The sequence below is a fragment of the Grammomys surdaster genome, unplaced genomic scaffold (genome assembly GCF_004785775.1).
Source record: "Grammomys surdaster isolate TR1022 unplaced genomic scaffold, NIH_TR_1.0 338, whole genome shotgun sequence".
Taxonomy (NCBI): domain Eukaryota; kingdom Metazoa; phylum Chordata; class Mammalia; order Rodentia; family Muridae; genus Grammomys; species Grammomys surdaster.
The window spans coordinates 208,723-225,290 of NW_021604757.1; the positions used below are offsets into that span (position 1 = coordinate 208,723).

General features: G+C 42.1%; 1 protein-coding gene across 4 annotated transcripts in view; it reads left to right on the plus strand.

Moving 5' to 3' along the window:
• Nucleotides 1-16,568, plus strand: part of Ttc17 (tetratricopeptide repeat domain 17) — a 108,494-nt gene that overhangs the window by 85,027 nt on the left and 6,899 nt on the right. Inside the window, exons 23-24 of one of the 4 annotated variants that reach the window (XR_003712814.1) lie at nt 4,316-4,425; nt 5,022-5,292. The exons of 2 other annotated variants lie outside the window; for them this stretch is intronic. The gene's annotated coding sequence lies outside the window, so the exon portion shown is untranslated. The remainder of the gene's footprint in view (nt 1-4,315; nt 4,426-5,021; nt 5,293-16,568) is intronic. One more of the 4 variants, XR_003712815.1, reaches the window with a different exon arrangement.

A 16,568-nucleotide genomic window follows, 5' to 3' on the forward strand; every position in this document is an offset into this window, starting at 1 on the left:
TATGGCCACAGGAGTCCACTCCCTGAAAGGAAGATCCTGAGTAATACAAAGAGCTGGCACAGTAGTGATCCAGACTCAGGACCACCATACAGAGGAACAGCAAGGCTCACCAGTGGGCATGCAGCAGGAAGATGTTGCCGGGGCCAAAAGCACAATTTAGTTTGGACTTCTTGCCGTGAATTTTAAACATAACATGAAAGAACTTATGAATCAAGATCACAGAGCCAAACTATAAAAACGCAGGGAAAGGCTAGCAAAGGGTGCTGACCCAGGATTCTCACCCTGAATGCTAGCAGACAGGAGAGAGTCACAGGCGGGCTGACAGACTGGAAGTCGCAGCAGGGAGAATACAGATGAGCACAGGAGGTACAGGGTAGGACGGAGAAAAGGGAAGACATACCACAGAAGAATGGAAGAAAACATGACAGGAGAAAATGCAATTGGAGCTTGAATTAAATAAGACTTGGCAAGTTCTTTTATTTCTGTAAAATATGTCTGGTTAAAAGGGCATCTTCCAAAAGAGTTAGCCATGATCCTTATCCAAGCAAATTATTCCATTTTAATAAAGCAAGAGAGAGTCCTTGACACTTCCCTCCTGACACTACAGTTCAGGCTCCAGGAGAGAGCACCCCACTTCAAAGCAACTGCATCCAGCACAGGACAAAGTGCTTCTGAGTTACCGTTGGGCTTACATGAAGCAGGAGTCTACAGACCTTTGTAGTCATTAAAACCACAAACAGACCACAAGTGTGAGTATGAGCTCACTGAGAGCAAGCGGGGCCAGAACTTTGAGGCTTCTGGCCATGGAAGACAATGAGACCTGATGCCCAAACTGGAGAATGATAAGAAGCCCAGGGTTAAAGGAACTGAGCTGCAGACTTCCACTCTGAACCAGCAAGTCCACAAGAACAACTTAGCTAGGCTTGGGGAGCGAGAGAGTGAGGCGCTGGCAGAGAGGGGTTTAAAAGGGAAACAATAACATATTCAAAAGAGTTAGAAGTGAAAGAAGTTATTTCCACATGCAGATGGAAGAAGTAGCACACTGGATAATACCCAAGGAAAACAACACCAGAAGGGTCATTCTCTTCATCAAAAGGAGGTGGGACTGTGGAGGGAGGATCTCGGGTTCGGGAGCATCCTGGGCTACATCATGAGTTCAAGACCTACATGGACTAAGCAATGAGACCTCGTTTCAAAAATACAAGTCAGAAATCCCCCTCCACCCAACACACAAATAGGAAATGAAGGGAAAGTTAAAGAGGTAGATATAAAAGAAAGAAAAAGACCCAATACGCATGTAATAGGAGTCCTAAAAAGAAAAGGGGGAGAAAAAAAAGCCAAAGCAAATATTAAAAGACTTTAAAACAGTATCTTGAAAAGGCAAATCCTCCAGGCCAGCCAGACTTATGTAAAGAGAATCTGTCTTAGTAAAAAATAAAACACATAGACCCTATCTAATAAATAAACAAATACAATAAATGGCATACCATATACTTGGGGAAATTAACCAAGATAGTCAACTATAAAATTTATTTTAGTAAATTTATATTTTTAATTCTGTCTCTGTCTCTCTGTTTCTGTCTCCCTCCCTCCCTCCCTCTCTCTCTCTCTCTCTCTGTGTGTGTGTGTGTGTGTGTGTGTGTGTGTGTGTGTGTGTGTAGAGTGGGGGTATGTGGATGTCTGAGGCAACTGCACAAGTGCCTCTACCTACTGAGCCATCCCCCCAGTCTCTCAGAGTATTTTTAACAAATGTATTTGTTCAGAATAGACTCGTGTTACTAGGTCTTTAACCAAGACACGATGTAAGAAGTCAATGGAGTAATATAGTTAGGATGCACAAAGAAAAAACTGTGAGCCTTGAGCTACCATGTTGGCCATGAATATAAAGTCTACAGGCCTTGCAGTGATTTTTGCTCCCATGCTCCCCGTCTGCACAGCCTAGCTGACCAGGGTAGCTTTGGTAGACGTGTCAAGCATGGTGTCTGCCTATACCGCTACACTGCCTACAGAAGCCACTGCCATATATAAGGACCTGACCTCTGAAATACAGGTATGCTGCAGCTTTCAAAAATAGACTGAGTATGAACACGCATAAAAGGTCAGATCAGTGTACTGCTTAATTAGTGGATACTGGTTTGGAATTGATGATCATATGCTGATACAGAGGAAGGAAAGAGTGTCAGGAAAAATAAGAATGGAAAGAATGTGACCCAGATGTGAGGTGGCAGCACACACTGTCACTGGGATGAAGGCATTCAATACAGGTACAATGTGAGCTTTCCCAAATACCAAAGATAGATTGGAAAAGGGTCAAGTAAAGCAGGCGTACAGGAAGTGAGTACTTATGCACAGGTACTTGCCATTGCATTCAGGGTCTGGGGCAAGCTCATTAGTCATAGGCAGAAGTGCAGATGGGCTATGACACAAAGGAACCTCACCTGCTAAAAGAATGAGACTGTCAGAATGGTTTAAAGCATGACTAGGGGCTGCAGTGATGGCTCAGCAGTTAAGCTGCTCTTCCAAAGTACATGGGTTCAAGTTTCAGCACCCACAAAACCACCCATAACCATGTCCAGTTCTAGGGGTTCTGGTGCTGCCTTCTGGCCTCTGAGCTCCAGGCATGCACATGGTACACATACAGGAAAAGAAACCATACATAGTTTTTTTTTTAATTTTAAAAGCACACCCATAGGTTATACTGTATTTATGACACATCTACATAAAATTTAATAAGATTTAAAATATAAAATTTTAAATGGACAAGGCAGACAGTGGAAATACCAAAGCCACTGAAAACCACAAGGTGAAGGACACAGGAAGAGTACCAATTTTTTTGTCAGTTGGTAGTTGGGGGTACCATACTCCAGACTTAGCACAGAGAGCAGCTGCCTGTCTCTTCACAGTTGTCTCCTCTAGCCTCTGCAGTCAGCTGAAGTCACTTACTCTGCTGAGGTGAGACACCCAAGACTACTTTATCCATGCATTTAATGTCTCCTGGGAAGGCTGCAAGAGTCAGAGCAGACCAAGCTCCAGCTGCAGCTGCCTCTACCTTAGCAAAGCACGTGTCTCAAGGCTCTGCCCAGAGAATGTGTTGCCCACCTTCAGAACTCCACAACTGCCTTGAGGGAAGCAATACTGAGACTAGTAGTGCCTCAGCAGAATTTGTAGGAACCAAAAGCCATCTTACAGTGCTGCATAAAGAAAATGCCAAAGCCAGAATTCTGTGCCAGCAGAAGTACCCTTCAGAAGCTGGGGACAAATATAGATGTGGTCAGTTGATCAAAAACTGAGAAAGATTTCCCCCAGTATATCTAAAATAAAATAAAATGGGAAAGGAGATCCGCAGGGGAATGGCCTCAGGTAGAAGTATGGATGTGCAAGAAATGACAACAAAAATTAAAATGTAAATGCTCAGGGGCTCATGTACAGTGGCTGTGGCATCTTGCTCTGGGGACCATATAAAAATGTAAGGTAGCAGTTACATAGGGAGAGAAGAGCAGTACGTGAGGTTTAAAGTCCCAACATCTGGCTGGTGTCAGTCAGAATGTAAGAGTATGATGTACATGTATGTTTTAAGCCATAGGCTAACTTCCAAAGTTATTTTAAGATGCAGTTTAGCAGAAGGAAAAGGAATAACATAAAATGTTTGATCAAATTGAAGGAACTCAAGGAAGGTAAGAACATAGACACATCAAACTAATAACACAGACACAGAAGCGTCAGGAGATGCTGCCAAGGTGGAAGTGGAAGTCATGTGTCATCAGTTTCTTAAACCCAGCCACTTGCTGCTTAAAAGGTACACTTCAAATATCTGAGTATAAAAAGGTTGAACGTGCAGATATGAACAATGACATCATGCAAACAGTGACAAAGAGGAGTTGAGGATTACTGTATTCTTATCTCAAGGGGACATTGAGGCAGAGGCACTAATGGAGTTAAAGTGGCATTTCATAAGGATAAAGGGGTCTGTGGTAAGCTGGGTAGTCAGGTGCCCAGAGTCTATGAAAGTTACCTTAGGTCAGAGAGGGAATTCTGTGGTTACAGTTTTCAGAATTGAGAGATGAATGGTTATCCTGGTATACATAGGAAGGTACTGTGTGCACTCACAGGCAGCCTTCAAGGAGGGAGGAAAGAAGAGATGTAACTCAAGTACCAAAGTCTGTGATACTGTAGGTGAAAGTGAAATGAAGAATGCCAGCCACCTCCAGATACCAAAGGAGGAAGGAAACATTCTCCTCTCAGCCCTCTGCAGGGAGCTCAGCCCTGCTGCTCATGGCTTTGCACAGTGATGCTGATCTTTGTTTCTTATCTCCAGGACTATGCAAATAACATATTTCTGTTTCATTACATCACCGAGCCTGAGTCAATTTGGCACAGCCATAGGAAGCTAATGAACCAATACAGTGTGGACAAGTCCTGCTAACTGTATGTATTCAATAACGTGGCTCTGAAATACACGCAGTATAAACATGGACTTACCTAAAAGAAAAAATAGACATACTCCCAATCTTGGTCGGTTTTAATGTACATCTCAGAATAGCTGTAAAAGGAACAGGAACCATGAGTGGCTGTATACTTGACCCAGGTGATATGTGCAGAACATCTTGTGTGGAAGTGACAGGGCCATGTTCTTTCCAAATGCCTAAGCAAGAGAAAAGAGGGTCACATATCTGATTGGTTTTTTTCTTTTAAAAAAAAAAATAACAGTATTCTAAAATTTTAAGTCACTTAAGATTTTTCTAACCAAATAGATTAAGCTAATAAATAAGTAAAACTAGAAAGAGAGACGGGGGAGGGGGGGGGAGAGAAATGTTGGTTTTCATATAGGTATAAAGAAGTTGTAAACCTATAGAAAAATTTCTAAACCTGAGGAAAAATATAAAACAATGCTGAAAGACATGACAAATGAAAAAATTAACCACGTTCCTGAGAGCAGAGCCCCACAGTGTAAGAACGTTAGTTCTTCCTGAGCTAATTTGTGATTTTTAGCAATAACAATAAAAGTACTGTGTTTTCTCCAGCACCAGACAAGCTAATTGTAAGTTTATCCACAAGACTGAACAATGAAGAATTACCAGGCAGACTGAAAAAGAACAGTTGGAGAAGAGGAGGACTTAACCTCATATTAAACATACATGAAGTCTTTAATTAAAACTGTTTAATAGTGGTGCATGAACACGCAGACCGATGAGGAAGGACAGGAAGCTAATTGCATGTGGCAGCTCAGCACACAGAGGCAGCACCCAGCACCCAGCGCAGTGAATCACGTGGAATGTTCTGGATAGGGACCAGGTAAGATTTAAGTCCATCCCTTACGCAGCCACCAAGTTAGATACTCAGTGGAGCAGAGATTTAAATTAATATAAGAACAGATCTCTTGTAAGTACAGATAGGATGTGGGTCCCTCTGAGGCCTGGAAGTGGCAAACACTTCCTGAAGACTAACTCAGAATTCACATGCAGTGTGGGAAGAGATTAACAAATTACATAAGAATTAAAAACTAACATTCTCATAAAGACTGTGAACAATGGGAGTGGATAAAGTAAACCTAGGTACTGTAGTTTCAGGGTTTTTAAACTTAACTTCTAAGGAGCTCCTCAAAGGAAGAAGCATCAGTGTCTTCGCATAGGCTAATCATGACAGGAGAGAGGGCTACTGAAGGAGCAGAGAAAATAATGAAAATAATCAGATTGAATCAAAAATAGTGTTTCAGTTTAAAGTGTACAGTTGTACAGGGGTGGGGGGGGTGATACACTAACAGACACGGGGCCCTCGGGCTGGAGAGATAAGCTGGGAGTCTCAGTGAGAAGAGCAGATTGCTAAGCCCACTGATCTCCACAGAGCATTGGCAAACTCAGCAATAAAGCACAAAGAAGCTGAAACAAAAGCTATGGAAACATCCGGGACAGTCTCACCCTACTATGGAGGCAAGAATTCTAGTTATCAACCCACCATTGGAAGACAGGGCCTTCTGATAAATATCCCAGGATTTCATTTGGAAGGTCTGAAGATTTGTGTCTTTTAAGAAGGACCCAATCAGGGAGTGGACTTTGCACAGTGATATAGCAGTGAAAACCCAGCCCTTAGTAATGGAATAAAATGTGAGGAGAGGGCAGATGCTCTGTGAGACGGTAACTGCCACCAAGCCTGATGACCTGAGTTTGACCCCCCTCCTCCAGACCCACGTGGTAGAGGAGAGATGGTCAAGTGATGTTTGACCAACATCAAGATTGTTCTCTGTGGCAAATGGAATTAAAGACATGGGATAGCCATGGGATAAACTGAAGCTCAACTCTTACCACAAATCTAGTGACTAAAAGGCTAAGACTGCAGAGTCTTGGCAGAGTCCCTGGAACTCCTGACCCTGGGCTGTGACACCAGGAGCACAGGAGTAAAAACAGTAGGAGAGGTTGGGCTCCACAGTCACTGGAGATTTCTGTGTATCACCAGCACATGAGGCAGGCTGCAAACTGGGTGGCAGTACTGCAAATCATCCATCTGATAAGTTAATGTCCAAGACATATTGAAAAGTCCTCCCACTCAGTAATAAAAACTGAAAATCCAACCTAAAAGTGTGCATGGGGTTTAAACAACCATTCTTCCAACGATCGAATGCAGTAGCCACAACCAAGGGGAAGGGAGGTGCTCCACATCACGAGTCACAGGAAAGCAAACTCCAACCAAAGTGGCCTCACATCCATTAGGACAGTTGCATAAAACAAAAAAGTGTTGGTGAGAATGAAGAGGAAGTGTAACCCTCGTGTGCTATTGGTGTGAACATAAAAATCTTATTGTCACCATGGGGGTTAAAAAACAAAGAAAACAGACAAACAAAAAACGTATCATAGGTCTTCCTAGAGATAGGTACGCCTAAGGAACCAGCAACGGCACTCTTTGGTACATATTCAAGCGATTGAAAGTATCATCTCAGGGCAACACTTGTACACTCATGTTTGTAGCAGTATTCTTCCATGTAACCAAGCAGTAGAATCAGTCTAAATGCCCAACATCAGATAGATGGACAAATGAAACATATATAAACACAATGACTCAACCATTGAAAAGGAAGGCATTTTTGCCACATTCTACCACATAGGTCAATTTCAAGGAGTTATGCTAACTAAACTGTTAGAAAAAGTCAAATATGGAATGATTCCACTTATGTATAAGAACAGTCAGACACAGTACAGTGGCGGTTACCGGCTGGAGACCAGAGGGAAGGGTCTGCTGTTTAATGCACAGTTGATGTTTTCAGATGAAAACATTCTTCAGAGTGATTGTATACAATGTGAGTGCTTGAAGCACTGCCAAACTGTACATTTAGAAATGATGATCATCATATAGTTTATGAAATTAGAGTAGACAGTGGATCATAAGATTAGTCCTAAGAACAGAGAAGAGACACATTAAGATGGGTTATTAGAAAGTACCCAACCTGAAGGATAAAGAGAAAAGGAGTTTAAGGGGCCTCACCTAAGGATTTAAAAGATGTGAGACAAACCCAAGAAAAGAACAAGCAACAAGGAGTCCATCATCGCTCCAGGAAGAGAGGGCAGTGCAGAAGCAACACTTGTAGAAGTAAAAACTAAATGTTCTCTAACAGTGATGAAGGACATTATTCCATAGAATCAAGAAAGTCTGTGACCGAAAAATATGAATACAAAGAATCATCAGTATAGCATCATAGTGACTATGGACAAAAGACAAAATCTTAGAAGACAGAGGAAAAGGTATCATGTTCAAATGTACCACTGTCATCTTCTCAACAGGAAGGTCAAACCAGAATCCCAAGGAATCTCAACAACTGGGAAAACACTGCTACCCTAGACATCCACCCCCTGCAAGTACCACACCAAAAAAAAAAAAAAAAAATGGGCTCTCAACTGTGTGCAGTGTGGACAAAGACAGACAAATAGAGGCAAAGAACAGACATTAGAGCCACAAGTGACCACAGTGTTCAATCTGAAACTCTTTCTTGAATAAATGACTTAAAATAATAATTTTAAAAACTTCCACTGTACCTCACATAGTTCCTAAAAGTCAACTTGAGATAGATCCTAAGTGTAAGTATCGGGTATGAAAGCTGAAACAGTACAGCTGCCAGATATCATTGCAGATCTTCAAATCCTTAAAGTAGGCAAGTGAAGATGTTCAGAACAGAAAAAGCATGCACTACACAGGTGAAAATGAAAAACTGAACTTCATTAAAATTTAAACATCTCTTTAACAGATACTTTAGAAAAAAGGCAAGCCGCCAAGTAGGGCTAGCGTATTGACAGCTCATGTATCTGGCATGGGATTTGAACCTAGCAACGATAAAGAACACTTACAAATATAAACCAAAACTCAAAGAACTCACACTTCGAAGCATAGGTCTAAAAGGACTAAGGTTAATGACACGTTGGAGAGGATGCAGACAACTGCCAATGGGGAATGAAGTGGGGGGATTTGTGATTGCTTCGTAAATGGGTGGCAGCTGGTTACAGTTTAATCTGTGTGACTCAGTAAGATTACTGCTACATGTTTATCAAGAGATAGAAAATATGTGTCCACAAAAGTACTCATTAAAAAATGTGCACAACAGGTCTATTCATACTTGCCAGAAATTGGAACAGTGGGATTGTATTAGAAGAATGGGTATACATTTGGCATATTCATAACTGGATACTGTTTAGCCCCAAAATGCCAACATCCACAAAGTTCAAAAATAGGCTAATAAAAAAAGTTGAAAGTGGGGAGACAGCTCATTTGGTAAAGTGTTTGCCATATGTATTAGTCAGAGTTCTCTAAAGAACAGAACTAATAGAATGTGCATGCGTGTGTATGAGAGAGAGAATATTAAATGGGAATCAATCAGGTTGGCTTAGAGGATATGACTGAGGTAGTCCAACTATGCTCATACTAGAGAAGCTGAGAAGTTTCTCAGTTCACAAGCCTAGATATATCAGAAGTCCCCAGATGGCTCTAAGGCCTACAGAGTTACTGATCTTTAGCCTACATTAGAACCCAGAAGCTGGTTCTAATGTCAATTAAGAAATGATGCAGCAACAGAATAGATGGACTTGCCAGCAAGACTGAAGCAGCAGGCAAAAAGCAAAGTTTTCTTCTTCCACATCCTTTTATGTAGGTGGCCACCAAAAGGTGCTACCCCCATTTGACATGGTTCTTCTGACTTCAGATAATCTAATCAAGGAAGTTCTTTTCAAAAGTGGCCAGAAGTTTGCATTCTAGAGATAACAACTGAGATCATTCATCACACCATAAAAATATAAGGAAATGAATTCAGTCCCCAGAACCTGTGTTTAAAAAGCCAGATATGGTAGCACATGCTCATAATCCCATTGCTAGAGTAGCAAAGGCAGGATCCACAGGGCTTATAGGCCAGCCCAGTAGCTTGCTTGATTAGCTCCATGTCAGAGAGAAACAGCCTTAACAGTCTTAGATAAGCAAAGCTGGCACCCAACGAGTGACATCATTATCCTCTGGTCTCCATGCTCTTGTGTGTGTTCCTCCTCCAATATGCATTTATCTCCCACATGAACTAACTCCCCACACACACACACAGTGTTCATGTGTGTTCAGCCCTATCTATGGGATTCTAGACACAATCCAGAAGTAGGTTCATTATACCTGTGCTGATAGAAGTTGTGCTACTTCCTGGGGAACGTGTAGACAGAAGCAGAATGGAAGAACTTTCTGGATTGTTGGTTTTTGTGTAATTGTCAAAGTTGAATGTTACACCTAGGATCTCAGTATTTCTCTCTATGTGAATTATGCCTCAATTCTTTAAAAATAAATAATAATAATAATAATAATAAAAGTTAAGTAAACCACCAAAAGATATCCAGACTGCCAAAGGCAGAAAGATGTATGTTACCAACAGACTTAAACTAAAAACCTCTAGCAAGGTCTTTTCAGTCCAAAGGAAAATGATCGTAGAGGGAGTCACAGAAATACAAGAAAAAACAGAGCACCTGACAAAATCAGCGCTGGACATAAATGAAATAAGGATATACAAGTGAGTAGATAGCCCCTCAGAAGTTACGCCCATGGCTGCAGGCGTGCGCAGGCAAGAGGCAGCTACGCTGATAGCTTTAGGCAGTCGGTCCAGCTCGGCATTTCTCATTCACACATGGCTCCTTCAGAAGGATACAGGACAGGAAAGGCAGAGAGCTACCACACAGCAGTGGATGTGTTCTTCCAAGTGAGCTGCACAGCAGATTATCCTCTTCCTAAGGAGCAAAGCCCACAATCCACTGTAGCTTAGGTCTTTCAAGTTCTCTATCAGCATCCATTCTTCTATAATAGTCTCACAGACCTAGCATCCTGCAAAGGCTGGGGGTTTTCATGAGTTATATCCATGTGTTACTATAGATACCCAATCCAGATACAGTTCACCACCCAGGGTCATTTTTACTGTTAGCTCTGGTGCCTGTAACCACCATTTATTAGAAGACTGAAAAAGGTAGTCCAGCATTGTTTCCATTGTAGGACCACAGGCTGAAGTTTGCTCTGAGTGAGTGGCTTTGTGCAGTACTCAGTCTTCAAGGTACACCAGCGTCATGAGCCCATGTGGCCCTCTCCCATATTCAGTAAGGCCCCGGTCAAGCTTGAGATTTGTATTGCCTCTGTTCTCAGGTGATACGGGGTAACACTGCTGGTCTGAGGATCACACTAAGAAACTGGAGCCTTAGCACAGGCCAGGAGGGCCAGCAGCTGTGCTTCCTTCCTGTTTACCATGGGCAGCCTAGCAAAGAGCTCTGTGTTCTCTTGCCTTCAACTTTTAAAATAGTCATTACCCTTTAGTATTCTTCAAGTACCCATCTGTAATTATCTCCTTGGGGAATTATTGAGTTTGCATTGCCATTAATTATCGCCAGCTGTCAGCAGATGACATTAATTAGACTCCACTTTGGGTTCAGATCGATAAGCATCATCAGACCCCCAAGACTCCTGAGCTTTCCACACATGGTGCTCAGATGTCTCTGCAAAGGCCCTTCTGTGCCACCTGATTTGATTTGCACCAAGCTGCTGCCATCACCACTGCAGTATGTGCTTGGTTGTCACATAGTCCCTTTTGACCTTGGGAGCTGGTAGAGAGGAGTTCTCCCTCCGTGTGCCTCACTTCCCAGGTGCAGACTCATAGGGATGAGTCCACGCTGTCTGGGTCAGCCAACCACTCAACCTGGTGGTGGCATGTCTTTCTCAGTGTGGATTGTTTCCTTTGTCATATACAAACAGTTTAGTTTGGCATAGTCTCAGTTACCTGGCTTCCCCTTGTCACCTGTGCTTTTGAGTTCTCTAGTCTATAAAAGCTATTGTCAGTGAGGAGCTGTCCTCACTGAACAGAGGTTTTGTATGAAAAGGGCTGCTAAATGAACACCTGTCCTTCTGAATCAGAACTGTAAGGGTCTCTGATACATGGTATCATTTATAAAATAAAGGTCCCTGACTTCATCTGGGGTAGACTGACACAGTGCCTGGCCCACGCTGAGAAGCACCTCCATGTCTCAGCTGTGTTAACTTGGCTCCGAGTCACACTGAAAGGAACCAGGATTCCTAGTAAATATCATTCTTTTTAAAAGGCTTATTTCTTTATGTGTACATGTGGATTCTTGAGTGAGTCATGTGCACGCAGCTACCAGAGAAGCCAGAAAATGCATAGGATCCCTGATGCTGGAGTTGCAGAGGATTCTTAGCTGCCCTGTGGGTGCTGGGAACAGAACCCAGGTCCTCTGCAAATGCAAGACCACAGCAACTGTCCAGCCCCTAGAAATAATTTCCAACAAGCCTAGCAAAGGGCCACCCAAAGACAACAATTAGGTCACATCAGAAGAACTCAGAGACAACTTAAATAAGCTCCCATTGGCTAAGCACAGGATAAGCTGGTTTGACAGGATTAGTAAGAAGTGCTATGTATTTAAACTAATAAATTTGCTATGATTTTTGTATAGGGTTCATGAGAACAGCTTATTTATTAAAATGTAACTAATTAGAAGAATTGCATGCATGTATTCTTCCTTCCTTGATTGCACTTGAATATAAACAAATAACTGACGAGGGAACTACATAGAATGCTCCAACTAAAACACCAGAAATGAGAGCCCTGTGTGTTTCAAGTGTTCTCACGCTCATGGATGTCTGGCAGTTACTGGTTGCTGCCTTCGTAGACTGATACCGACACAGTGTGTGTGTGGACTGTTGAAAGTTTGCATCACTATCTGTAAATAGTCCTGCCCTTACTCTTCCCTAAGAAGTCATGTCAGAGCCCAGTCTGGTCCCCAGTAGCTAATGACAGGCAGTGTTAGGGAAAGGAGCATGTTAGGTAGAATCACTGGGAAGCGTGTAAGAGTCAGGAACAGCTCCATGTTATAGAGCCCAGCCTCTTCAGAGATGTAATGGATGAGGAAGAAACTAGCAAGACTCCAGAGTCAAATGAGGCATAAGGATGTGTCGACCAGTTGCAGTGTGTGGACCTCACTTAAATTATTATTATTCAAACTGAAAGCAAAGCAGAACTTTCATAATCCAAATGGAAGAAATATGCCAACTGAATAATTGATGGTATTAAAGAATAAGTTGCAATATTTTAGACATAATCTATTAATCATAGGGTTTAATGTGAGTTTTTACCTCAGCAGTACCCTGAAAAATTTATTGGTGAGATTCAATGAAGCCTGGGGTTTCATCCATTTAACATACTAGAGAGTACAGATGAGATGAAAGTGGGCTGCTCAGTACAGAAGCTAGTGCTGAGCACATGGGAGATCTCACTGCTTTCTTACTGTGTGTGTGCATATTACATTGTTTTAAAATCGTTTATTCATGTGTGTGCACATGCAGGGGTCAGTCAACTTGCTGGTTGATTTTCTTCTTCTATCATGTAGATTCCAAGAACTGAGCTCAGGCAATCAATCTTGGCAGCAAGCGCCCTGACTTGCTCAACCATCTTGCTGGCCACATTTACACTTTCTAAATATCAATTATAATATATTTTAAAGAAATTTAAACATGATAAAGAAAAAAAAGCCAGTTTTATAGCAACAATGAAAAATCTAATGAGATCAAAAAGGAGTTAGTAGAACCCAATTGGCAGAGAAGGTTTTTCTTTGGGGGGAGAGGTGTATTTTTGAAAGAGGATCTAGTGTAACCCAGGGTGGCTTCAAACTCACTGAATTTCTGAACCTCCTGCCTTCACTTCCCAAGTGCTGGGGTCACATGTGTACACCAGCTGTTAAGTGGAGTAATTATTTAAGAAGTTTAGTCACACAGTGGGTGGATAGGTTGGATGAACCTAATTAGTGACTTAGAAGCTTCATGTAAGAAATTATATCAGTCCCCTGCCCAGAGGGTTCCTGGGTACTGGAACACTCACTGACCTTCTTGCTGAAGCTCAGGCCTACCTGATGATGCTCAGTTCACTTGGCTACCCACTCTGCTACTCCTTAGCATCACACTGTTGACCCTGCACCTCCAAGTACAGCAGTGAACTTTACAGCAAGAGCACTGAATAAAGAGATAAGTCAGTCAGTAGACAGGAAATGTCATGTCCCAAATGGGTAAGTACAAAGAGACCCATACCTGGACACAGTATAATAAAGCTGCCTAACCAATGGCAGATAACCTTAAAAGCATTTGTTCAATCGGCACTGTCAGGAAGACAGAGAAGACACTAGATATTTCAGAAAAGCAAACTTAAGTTAGAAAACAGATTATATTGTTGTAGAAGGATGAAAAGGGGGAAGGAAATACTGAGGTAATCCACAGGCAACAGCGTAGTGAGTCCTCGCAGCCTAAGGGTGGGAGAAAGCAAGCCCTGGGATCTCTGCTAGCTTACAGACCTACAGGAATCGTTCTGCAGGACTTTAACAAAATCTGGCTCTGATGAGGCACAGTGAGGCTCATTCTAGGGGAGCCAAGTGCTCCCAGCTTTGATTGCTGTTGCTGGAATGAGTCTGAGCGGCCTGTGCCTGGGTGAACAGGAAGAACATCCCTTTCCCCACCAGCCCTCCAGTCCCCTAGGGCAGATGTTTGCAACACATAACAGGAAGCCTGCTTACAACAGAGAAAGGTGATTTTCAGACTTATAGCCATAGGACCACGGTGCAGATTATAGAATTAGGCTTTGGACTTGAGGCAGAACAGCTTAATCAATATCAATGCAGCCATTCGTTCATTTATTTACTCATTCAGCGGATATGTACGGAGGGCTTAGTTACTGTGTGTCACTTGTTAGTGCTTAAGATAAATCAGTGAAGGAAACCTGAAGGATTTCTGACATCGTGGAGATTAGGAAAGGACAGATCACCTACAGAGGGATAGTGACTGAAATGACAGCCTGTGTGATAGGACCATCAAAGCCAGATGACAATTTTGAAAGGACACAGACCCCCTAGAATTATATGACCTTCTGTGAGGGAAGGATAAAAACATTTAAAGATAAAAAGCTAAGAGAAGTTCACATTCCAAGAGTCCTGCCCCAAAGGAACTCTATGTAATAGCCACCAGTGCATTATCCCAAGACACAAGATTTGCTAAGAAGTTAGATGATAAAGTTACAAATACAGACATAACCTATAGTAGTAGTTGTGGATTTTAAAAGAACTGACAAAACTGAAATCCTGTAGAGTTTGGCACTGTGACAAAAACCTGAGGCGGACAGTTTAAAGAAGGAAAGACTGGACTCTCTGGAGGCTGAGTGTGAGGCCAGCTTGAGCTACATAGACACCATCCACCATCTTAAATAGAAGGAGGAAAAGGGAAGGGAGGGAAGTTGGTTTACTACCGTTTGAATATCATATCGGTAGGATCTGTAGTGATGTCTACCCACTCTTAATCCTATTATTAATACTTTATATCAGTATATTTGCACATATATGCACAGATGCACAAATCTATGTGTACATACAGAGTCCAACAAGGGCATCAGGTATCCTCTTCTGTCATGCTCCACCTGTTCCATTCAGGGTCCCTCCTTAAACCTGGGGCTCACATTTTCTTGAATAGTCTGAAGATGAACAAGCACCAGTGACCCCTGTCTCCACCTGACCCTCCAGTCTCTGCCTGATCCTTCTGTCTCCACCTGCCTCAGAACTAGGGTTACAGGTGCTTGGACCTAAACTCCAACCCTCATGATTACACACCCAGCACCCTTAACTGTTGAGCCATCTCTACAGATCCCTGCTTCCACAGTGTCTTAGTTTGAGTTCTATTACTGTGAAGAGGCACCATGATCACAGAAACTCTTAGTGGGAAAACATTTCATTGAGGCTGGCTTACTTAGTGCATTATCATAGAAGGAAGCATGCTGGCATGCAGGCAGACATGGTGCTGGAGAAGGAGCTGAGAGTTCTACATCTTGATCTGAAAGCAGCAGAGGGAGACTGTGTCCCACACTGGGCCTAGCTTGAGCATAGGAGACATCAAAGCCCACCTCCACAGTGACTCACTTCCTCCAGCAAGGCCACAGCCACTGCCACAAGGCCACAGCTCTTAATAGTGCCACTCCCTATGGCCTGTGAGGACCATTTCCTTTCAAACCACCACAACCATCTTCCTTCTACAATTTCTTCTACTTAAGTAAAATTAAACTGGAAGTTTGTAGTGTGGGTTTGTTCCTTTTTTTTTTCCTAAATCTAAATATTCTCTCTAAACTTAAGGCAAAGTTCACTTATTAAACTTTCATGTGGTTGTTTAAAGTGATTTGCAGCCTCTTCTGTTTTGAAGGTCTGTTACCTGGTTGCCAAATAACTAGATGTTTTCCAGTTTCCATGCATATATTGTTTATTCTGTTGTAGTAAACAAACATTCTTAACTTACTCAGGTTGTTTTATGACCTAGAAGGTGGTCTTGGTAAATATTTCATATACTAGAAAGAAACAGCATCTGCTGTTAGGTAAAGCAATCTAGAAATGTTAATGTACATTGACTGATAGTATTGCTCGTGTTTTCTCTATCTGTGCTAATTTTTGCCTACTTCCATGAATTACTGAGAGGCATATTAAACATCCAGCTATAATTGTGAGTTTGTTTATATCTTAGTTCTGTAAGTTCTGTTATTAGGTACAGAACTCAATAAAACAGAAAACAAAAAAGTATAATCAACTCTCTAGAACTTGGGATTTTTAAACAACTAGAAAAACTTATAACAAAATTGATTTTAAAACATTATAAATAACAAATATCAAATGGAAAGAGAAAACTGCAGCTATGTTACATTAAAGAGGTTGTTGTTGTTGTTGTTGTTGTTGTTATTGTTTAAATACACCTGGGGCTGGGGAAATGGCTCAGTGGTAAGAACATTTGTGGCACAAGCCTGAGTTCAAATCCCCGGCACCCACATAAAAAGTCAGATGTGGCCATGCATACCTACTTCGCTGTGGGGACAGGTGGGGACAGAGTCAGGATTGCTGAGCTGATTACCTGCTATCCGATTTTCAGGTTCTGTGAGAGAACTTGTCTAAAGGGAATAAAGTTGAAAATAAAGCCTGAGAACCCCTCATGCCTCAGTGCACAGGTGTATGTGTGTACGTCTGTGTGTATACATATATACCTGTGTGTGTGTGTGT